The sequence below is a fragment of the Pongo pygmaeus genome, chromosome 6, assembly GCF_028885625.2.
Source record: "Pongo pygmaeus isolate AG05252 chromosome 6, NHGRI_mPonPyg2-v2.0_pri, whole genome shotgun sequence".
NCBI lineage: Eukaryota > Metazoa > Chordata > Mammalia > Primates > Hominidae > Pongo > Pongo pygmaeus.
The window spans coordinates 86626652-86637010 of NC_072379.2; the positions used below are offsets into that span (position 1 = coordinate 86626652).

Consider the following 10359-nt stretch of genomic DNA (forward strand, 5'->3'; position numbering starts at 1 on the left):
TGACATTCAGGGAAAATGACTGACAGCTTCTGTTTCCTTATACTCACAATTGGACAGTAACAACTCTGAAAGGTTAGTGTCTTGACGAAGGTGGCATTCTATGATAACTCTCTCTTTATGGCCTCCTGGGTTGGGATTTTATGGCCTAAACATACTAAAATCAGATTTCACTGGGCCCACTGAATTATACACGCACACATACAAGTTCAGACCATCTTTTAAGTAATCACTCTGGGAAGCTACATGCTTGATGGGAACCTCCTTCTTTTAAAATGAGCATTATGGTCAATGGCATATTCATTCAGTCATGAATATATATTCACTGACATCTATTATTACAAGGTCCAGGGCAAGTTGCCACTGCTAAGATGAGATGAGGCAGCAAAGGCAGCCAGGGATCATCCTGAGTAGGTGCAATTTGGAACACCCCACAGAGAGGAGTCCAGGTGCAGCCCACACTGTGCTTACTTCCCGCTGGATGTAGATGAAGGCAGGGGAATGGGGGGTGGAGGCTATAGTAGCCCATGAAATCTATATGGGGAAAGTCTGAGATTTGAAGACTGAATCACATTACTTCTAATATAACAGTTTCTCTTTTTCTGTGATCAGTGTTATTCATGGACATTTCTTTAGTAACAAATGTTATATCCAAAGGCATGGAATAAATGACTTTTATATTGGTGTGGTATTGTCTCTGAGCTCCAGCATTTTTAGTGGGGAGAAGTACACTTTGAAATAAATAAAAACAAGGTGTCTTATCAGGATAGGAACCGTGAAAGCAGATCTAAGTGACCATGTATATCTAAAAGAATGGTTGTGGTGGGCCGGACTCTCAAGGGGAGCCAATGAGGTTGCCAACTTTACTGCCTCTGGGCCAGCTGCCTTAGTGCCTCCATTAGGAGCTCTCATTGTCCTTGTAAAGGTCTGCAGTTACAGTCATTCATCCTTCAAAAGGAGAGGACATAGAGACCTTATGTAAAATGTCTTGCATGCTAGGTGATCCACATTTTATGGTTTTTGTAAAACTTGTGGCCATTGCAGTCTTGATTTAATCTTGGTTTTAGGACTTCATCACAAACTGAGCATTGTTTTTACATAACCATCTGCTCTGTAAGCAGAGGGTTTTCAGTCTGCTATGTTAAAGGCCTGAGCATTGTTTTAAAGAACTTTCTGCTGGAAAGCCTCAGCTGAGACATCCCTTGGCCTGGTTTCTGCTGCTAAGCCTCACAGCATGTGTAAGCACACAGATTAATTATTTAAACAGGGCCCTGGACATATTGAACCCTTCTATATAGCAACTTTAATGTATTACGTGTTCTTTAACATCAGTTTTAACTTACTCAGCTCTTCAAGAAGGGGCAAGTTATGCCTGTTGATTACATTATTGGTACTTTGAGTGTCTTCCTTAGGATGTTTATGGGGATGTCATTATTGCATGCCTTTGAAGATGACTGTTTAGCAAAATTTCCCATGCCTTTCTGAGATGAAAAAGCAATTAATGCAATCTCTCTAATATTCTTAATATGTCTAATATTATTAATAGCAACAAATAAAGTTTAACTTGTAGAACTGAACAACGAACTGGTCAAAGTATCCCCCAAAAGAAATAAAAATCTGATAGTTTTTAAGAAACAAATTTAATTAAAACATTATTCTGTAATTCTGCTACAAAATGAGTTTGATTTTTAAAACATGTCTGAAAATGACAGTGTCCTCTTAAATACTGTTCTCTAGAGATAATCATTTTTAGGATCATGATCTTAGTGAAATATGTGGTTGATTTCTATTTTTATTGACACTATATTGTAGTGTAGTGTGTGTGTGTGTGTGTTTTGATTCCTCCACAAAGAACCAATGTATTAGTGACAATTTTGAATGTAAGAAAATGTTTTATTTCTTTACTGGTGAAAACTTAAAAAGACACCTCTGTAGCAGGGTACTCGTCAAGTAACCTACTAGTTAAATAAGGGGAGAATTTTTTTTTTCAAAATATTGTTACAAATTTTTATTTGGAGGGAGGGATTAATTTTTGGGATTTTTAGAAATAGTCTGAAATGATGTGAAATGAGGTCTGGTAGATAAAGTAGACCATCAAACTTGATAATAACATTTTGGGGGATTTGTAACTATAATGAAGAGACCCATTTTCCTTCTGGCTCTGCGATGACTCTACCAAAGAGAAATTTTGAAAATGTGTAGAGAAAGGGTAGCGCCAGCAGAATACACAACGCACGTGTCCTCATGCATGGCTGCCTCAGAGGCGGCTATCATTTGAACTTAAAGAGTAGGAGATATTTACTTACAAATCATCAGTTCAAAACAGAATGGGAGAGGTCATGTTTAAAATATCTGTCAGTCAAAGCTGAGAAGCATTATTTCTTAAAAAAAATAAAAATGCTTTTTTTGCAACCGATATCAGAGTAAAAATATTCTAAGAGCACATCTTAGGCAGAGAATCTTAAGTGCTTTTCATTTTTTGGATTAAAAAGAATTCCACACATCCAACATTCCTCTGTATGCCTAAGAGATTAATTTCTCACCACTTTAGGTAATGTCAGTGAAGTCATTATGAGGTTAATCAAAAATTTTAATGCAAGAGACATATGATATAGGAAAATGTATGTGCATGCTACAATTAAGTATGAAGTGCTTTCTTTAGACATAAGCAATGAGTTGTCCATTAAAAACTAAAAAAAAAAAAACTCCTGGAAACTTGATAAAGTCTTTGGTTTAAAAGAAGTTGACTCTTAGTTGTCTTCATGATTAGTACATTTGTCTATTCAGTTAAATCTAAAGAAATTCTGTCTGAATATATCCATTTTTAATTTTACAACTTATTATGGGTTTAATGGACCCTAAATAAGCTGCATATATTTAAATGTACAATTTAATAAGTTTTGCCTTATGTAAACATCCATGAAGCCATTACTGCAATCAGAATAGTGAACACATCCATCACCTTCCAAAGTTTCTTCATGCCTCTTCATAATCCTTTCCCCCCCATGAATCCCTCCTTTCCCAGACAACCACTGATTGCCTTTCTATCACTATGAATTCTGTTAATACAGAATTTTATGTAAATAGAATCATGCAATATACTATACTCTCTTTTGCCTGGCTTCTTTCACTAGGCATAATTATTTTGAGAATCACCCATGTTGTGTGTTATCGTCCTTTATTCTTTATTACAGATAATTCTACTTATTCCTAGTATTCCAGATATTCCTATTTATTCCATCTTATTTCATCATATAGATGTGCCAGAGTTTGTTTATCCATTTACCTGTTGATGGCCATTTGGGATGTTCCAGTTTTTGATTATTATGAATAAAGCTTCTGGGAACATTTATGTACAAATCTTTGCATAAACATGCACTTTCTTTCCTCTTGGGTCATAGGTGAGTGTGTTTTTAACTTCTTAAGAAATTGCCAAATTGTTTTCCAAAGCAGTTGTGCCATTTTCCATTCCCACTAGGAGTGTGGGAGAGTTCCAATGACCATATTTATATAACTGACCTATGTCATGATCTTCTCATTTAAACAGATATTAAGCATTTTTATTTTTTTATCTTGTTGACTGATAGAGAAATGACTTGATTGTCCCCAAATTGAATCACTTATGCCTTACTAACACAAAGATAAGTCTTTTACAGTGACCCCGTGCCATCTCTCCAGATAGCCCACCTTCCCTGTTCTCTCTGTTCTCCCTCCCTCTCTCTCTTTTCAGTGATTACCTTTGCTTGAGGAATTCTCATGAAAAATAACCCTGAAATAAGGGGATAAATGGCGAGAGAGAAAAAGTAAAGTCGGTAGCAACTGGATGGGGTTGCAAAGTCAAGGAGTGTAGTCGGGTAAGTTGCTGTTTAGTTGATGTATTCAGTAGGATTGGGTTCACCTTTATGTGAGAGGCGACCAAAAATAGAAGTTGCTAAAATAGAAACTTATTTGGCTCTCTCATAAGAAATTTCAGGGCACTAAATGGCAACTATGGAATCCTTTGAGTTCTAAGCCCTGTCATTCCTTGGGTGTGACTCTTATTATCATGATCTGTGGTGCTTGTCTCCAAAGTTGGCCCTGACAATTCCTTTCTGTACTATATGCATAAGCTTCTTAATTATGGGGACTGTTTTGACCATTAGAATATAGTGAAAACGATATTATAAGGCTTCCAAGGTCAGGCCTTAAAAGAATTAACAGCATTACTTCTTGCCCTTTGGAACTCTCTCACCATGTGAGGAGCCATGTGGAGAAAAACTGAGGCACTCTGGTTGACAGTCCCAACTGCAAGTCAGCCCCAACTGTCAGTTATGTGTTTGGCCCACCTTGGATGTTCCTGTCTAGCCCCAGAAGAATACAGCCCCAAATGATATCACACAGAGAAGAACAACTACCCAGCTGAGTCCAGTCAACCCACAGAATCATAAGAAATAATGAAATCATTGCTTTGAACCACATGGCAATAAATAACCAAAACACATTCTAAGAACTGTGACTAGCCACATGGTTACATGTGTGTAATCCCAGCATTCCAGGCAGCAGGATGGGTAGATGACAGGGGATACACAACCTCTTTTAAAAAGAAATATTCCAGAAATTGCCAAATTGTACTTCTTACGTTTCATTGGTCAGAACTCAATCATGTAGCCCTGCCTAGCTTGTAGAGAAGCTTTTGTATTTTTGTAAAGAACTTTTGTATTTATACATGTATTTTTTAAGTTCTGGGGTACATGTGCAGAACGTGCAGTTTTGTTACATAGGTATAGAACTTTTAACTAGACATTGATGAACTCAGCTAAAAATCAGGGTTGTGTTAATTTGAGGGAAAAGGACAGCATTGGTATTTTGTGGGCAATTGAAAGTGTCTGTCTTAGGTTTTTTTATTTTTATTTTTGTATGTAGTAAGATTAATTAGGGTGAGCACTGCTCAAAGGGGAATACATATTTCCTCAGAAACTCAGGTGGAAAACAATGTGAAGGAAAAAGTAACATTTTGAACAAGAGAGAAATGGAAAGAATATCCATCAGAGGATTCCAAGTCAGCTTTGTTAGTGCCACCTATTGAGATTAAGGAAGCAAGTGCTAGGTTCAAATATAGAGAAAGAAACTAAGGTCTCGGAAATTCTGCTTTGGGAAATTCAATAGGAAGTCAATGGTGAATAATAAAACGCATTCCTGAGCAGCACCAAGGACCTAGTGTGAATTTGTGGGGCAATCAGTGAAGCTGTTTGGGGAATTACTTTAGTAATGATCAGAAAACAAAAGCAGACAGTGGGAGATACTTGGGTTTGGGGACTGACAAGGTAAGAATGGAAGAAATTCATTTTAAAAAACAATGTTGGCATAAAAAAAGTGTGTGTGTATATACAATTATATGTATAATTTGTACATATATACATTTATATATACAATTATATATATAACTTGTATATATACACTTATATATACAATTATATATGTATATATGTATATATACACATTTATACATATAATTATATATACATTTATATATACATTTATATATACAATTATGTATCTATACAATTATGTATATATACACAATTATGTATATATATAAAATTTTTATATATACTCTCTCTATATATAATTTCACATGTGCCCAAATATATTCATTGAAATAATTTACCTACTCAAAAAAATTAAAGAAACCAATAATAAGTTTAGTTTATCAACAAAAATAGCTAAAGAAGATAATATCTATAATACCTATATAAAAAAACATGAAGATCAGATGATATCACAGCTTACCCCATCCTTGTTGTATGAACCCGGAAATGTCAACCTCAGTGAACTGTGGTTTCCACATCTATAAAATAGAGTTACATTTTCCATCTCAAAAGTTTGTTGTGGAGACTAAATAAACCAATATATGTATAGTACCTGGAACCTGGTAGGCACTTAATAAATGTAATCTTCTTCCTTCATTCTTTCCCCACAAAAACACACTCTAAAAAGAAACTATGAAGTACTATTTACTGTGTATTAGAAAATGGTATATCACTTAGTATAAGATTTACATTTTAAAAAATACCAGCAAAGAATTCATAGACTCTTGAAAGTTTGGTGCTAGAACAGTTCTGAGCTTATCTCATCCAACCCACTCCTTTTAAAATGGAGAAGATGAAACTAGAAAGCTTACTTGGTTCACTCAAGATCATTCACCAAGATGGTGCAGAGATGAGCTAGAAACCTTGACCATCCCCCATCTCAACTGCCAATCATTACTTAATAGAAAAATGGGCTACAAACTCTTGTTCAGAGTCAAAATTATGTCATAGATGGGAATAGAACAACTTAAAAAGAGACATGCAATGATTTCCTCACAAAATTTTTACCAATTACATCTAGTAGCCTAAAAGTATTAGCACACAATCTTCTAGCCAACAAACTTAAATTCTTTACTGGAGGCTATTAAAATACTTGAGAGTAAATGTTAGAAGTAGATTCATAACCTTACTGAATTTTTTAAATGAACAAAAGAAGAAAATATTTATATACTATGTGAAAATTAAAATTTCAGCCTGGTAAAAGACATCACAAACACAAAATTTTAAAAATGAAGCAAATTGGGAAAAAATGACACTCTATATGACAGGCAGTGTACTGGTACATAACAAGCTATTATGAATCACCGGGAAAAATATGAACACCCCAGGAGAAAATGGGCAAGGGATATATACAAGCATGTCCCAGATAAAGAAATATATATAACCATTAAACAGAAGAAAAGAGTCTAGTAAAATTTAAAGAATCACATCTAAAAACAATGAGAGATATATTCACCTCTCAGATTACCAAAGATAAAAAAGAGTAATAATATCTCGCACCTTGGTTAGCATATAGGAAAGGAAGTTTTTAAAAATATATGCCTAGTATTGACATAACTTTCCTGGAGGGCAATTTGGCAATTTCTATAAAATTTCTATGAAAAATTTTATAAAATTGTTGACTCAGAAATGCCATTGCCATGAATTTATCTTATAAGAGTACTTGCTCAAATGCCTAATTTTTAAAGATGTATATTGCAGACTGAGTTGTAATATAAAAAAACTAGGAAGTCAACAAAATGTCCACTCATTGATAAGTAGAAATAAATAGAGGAACGATGTGTTCATACGGCATGTTCTACTGTTTAAAACAAACAACAAAACAAAAACAAGGTTGCTCTAAATGTTCTATCTGGAAAAGTGCCAGTGACACATCAAGTTGAAAAGCAAGTTGTAAAGCAATATGTATAGGATGACCCTATTTTGTAAAAGGGGAAAGAAAGTATAGGTGTTTGAATATACATGGAAAAATGTCTTACTCAGAGACCTTAACTGAAAACAACAGAATTGAGCAGAATCTAGCTTAGGCCAAAAGGGATGGTTTGGCTCATGTCACTGGGAAACCATGGATGGAGATGGCCCTAGGGGCAGCTGGATCTGGGGGTTCAGGTGATGTCTTCAGAGTTGTCTCTGGACCAACTCTTCTTCTCTCTGTGTTTTGCCCTCATTCTTTTCATTCCAGACAGCCACCTCCCTCATGTAACTAAAAAACTTCAGCCATTCATAAGCTAACTTCAGACCTGACAAAATGATCTGCAAAAGCAAGACATAGAATTTCCTACTAGCTCTAGCAGGAACCTCAGGGAGAACTCTGCCAGTTTGGTCCCCAAACCCTTCCCTGAGGGAGTAAGTGGGGCCAGGGCCAGGGCTCATTCTCATTGGCCAGCAAAGCTCCTGCTTCGATCCTGAGAAGCAGTGGGGGCACAGAGTAGGGAGTTGTGGTTCCCCAAAGGCAGAATGGATTCTGGGAAACAATGTATGTCCACTACATTGATACTGTAATTTAAATAGGCAAATATGGGCCAGGCACAGTGGCTCACGCCTGTAATCCCAGCACTTTGGGAGGCTGAGGTGGGTGGATTGCCTGAGGTCAGGAGTTCGAGATGAGCCTGGCTAACGTGGTGAAACCCCATCTCTACTAAAAATACAAAAATTAGCTGGTGTGGTGGCGCACACCTGTAATCCCAGCTACTCTTGAGGCTGAGGAACGAAAATTGCTTGAACCTGGGAGGCGGAGGTTGCAGTGAGCCGAGATCAGGCCACTGCACTCAACCTGGACAACAGAGGCAGACTCTGCCTCAAAAATAATAAATAAATAAATAAGAAAACATGGGGACTGTGGGAAATGGGATTTTTCAAAAAACCAAACTCCTACCAAATCTCTCCTTCTCATACACACACACACACACACACACATACATACACACACACCTTTTCCATTATTTGATCAAAATGCAGCCTGTGTATTTCTGGACAATAAAGTGGTTAATTTCTTCTGGAAAGATACTGGGAAAGGAATTTTATTAAAGAGGCTGATTGGGCTTTTTCTGTGAGCAGAGACCCTGATTCTATGAGATAAGTGGGGGAATGCCAGCCTTGGCTGAATGCTGCCATGGCTCTGCATGGGCTTGTTCTGGATCATTCCCCAGCCCCAGGGGCAAGAGGACTCCAGGGCAGGGCCAGCCTCATGGCTCTGCTGTAGCCCTAGGACCTTCTGACAGCTGCTGAACAGGCTATAAATGTCCCCAGAATATATTTTTCTCTCCAGAAAGCAGTTAGTACACTCTCTGCCACATTGGAAGCTGATTGCCTTCTTTTCCTCGTATAGGCATGTCAAAGAGAAACCAGAAATGCAAGACCTCACAGTTAAACTCCTTAATTTGGATTCCACAAATCTAGAATTTGAGATAAATCATATAGGAGCTATAAAAAAGTTTCTGTTATCTCTAAATAAAAGATTTATTTTGCAAATTATAGGGTAAATAAGATTGCAGAGAAATGGGGAAAGCTACTTTTTAAGTACCATGCACTAGTTCAGAAGCATCCATCAGCAGGTAATTATCTGATAAACTGATTACTAATTGTAAAGCACTGCTATCTATTCAATCAAGTTTTTTTTTTAAAAAAAACAACTCTTCCATTGGACACTTTGTAGCCTAGTTCCTAGTTACTATAAATATTCTGAAAAGCATCTAAAAATGGTATAATTGAGAATGCTTTACTAATTCAGTTTACTGGAGAGTTTTTATTGTAGGATGGCTAAAATTAGTTTTCAGATGTTATAGTGCTTAAGAGCATTGGTTTCTGAGGTTCAAATTCAGGTTCTATCATTTAATGGTATCTTGGGTAAGCTGCTCACTCTCTGAGCCTGTTTTCTCATTTTTATAATGGGACAACAAATACTCACCTTATGGATTTGTCAGGATTCGGTTGGAAGTTTGGCACACAGTAATCCATCAATAAGTATTAATCTTTAATCTTCTTAATCACATATTGTGTTTTGAATGTGTCCAACTCTCCTAAGAACCTAGAGATTTTTGAAAAAAATTTTCGTTTAGTGAGAACAGAATAGGGTAAGAACCGAATGGAGCTAGCCCTAACACACATGCTGGCCAAGTGCTTGACAAAACACCACTTTGTTCAGTACAGCAGGTTATGTTAACTCTGAGGAAAAAAACTCATCATTCTGAATCAATCTGTCAACTTCAGTTCATTGATTTTACAGGATCTGTGGATTATTTTCTTTAAAGAAAGCAACCTTACTTACCATGTCGTACCATTCCTATATTTAAAAACCAAAAACTAAAAAACTCTCCACCTCTCCTCCCTAGAGTTAGGTGGCATTTTGATCTATTCAACCTTGGCAGAGTCCACCAACACAGATTGTTCCCATTTCAACAACATTCTTGTGCATGTGACATGCAGTCAGTGCTTACCCACAAACCACACTAAGGGATGAGCTAGGAAATAAAGAGGCAGACCAAGCAACTTGGTAAAGTAGAATGAGTGTGGAGAAAATAAAACAAGTGACAAACTGGGGAAAAATATTTGGCACACATCTAACAAGCAAAGGCTACAAAATTCTACTGTAAGAATGCAAACATTTAAAAGAGACTACAAGTTAATCAGAAATGTCAAACAATCCAACCGAAGAATAAGCCCAGATTCTTCTCTGCCAAGTTACAAAAGAAATTCGAAAGGTCAAAAACTTATGAAAAAAAGCTGAGCGTCATCAGTAATCTGGGAAATTCAAATGAAAGCAACAGTGGCTCACGAATTTTGACTATGAGATTTGAAAAAGTTAAACAGACTGATAACATCTAATGCTAAGATTTTTAAATGAGTATTCTTTAACATCAATTTTATTCATTTTCTATTACTGCAGTACCAAATTGACACAGATTTAGTGGCTTAAAACAACACAAATTTACTATCCTATAGTTTAGTAGATCAGAAGTCCCACAGAGTCTGTATACCTTTCTGGAGGCTCTAGAGGGAATCTATTTCCTTGCCT

At 36.4% G+C, this 10359-nt stretch overlaps 1 long non-coding RNA gene across 1 annotated transcript in view; it reads right to left on the minus strand.

Annotated features, from left to right (window-relative positions):
* The window catches only part of LOC134739874 (uncharacterized), a 185356-nt gene extending 175984 nt beyond the window's left edge, over positions 1-9372 (minus strand). The window contains exons 1-2 of the long non-coding RNA XR_010126952.1: positions 9253-9372; positions 5767-5824 (exon numbers count right to left, since the gene is read on the minus strand). This is a non-coding gene — a long non-coding RNA (uncharacterized LOC134739874). The remainder of the gene's footprint in view (positions 1-5766; positions 5825-9252) is intronic.
* Between the last annotated feature and the right edge of the window lie 987 nt (positions 9373-10359).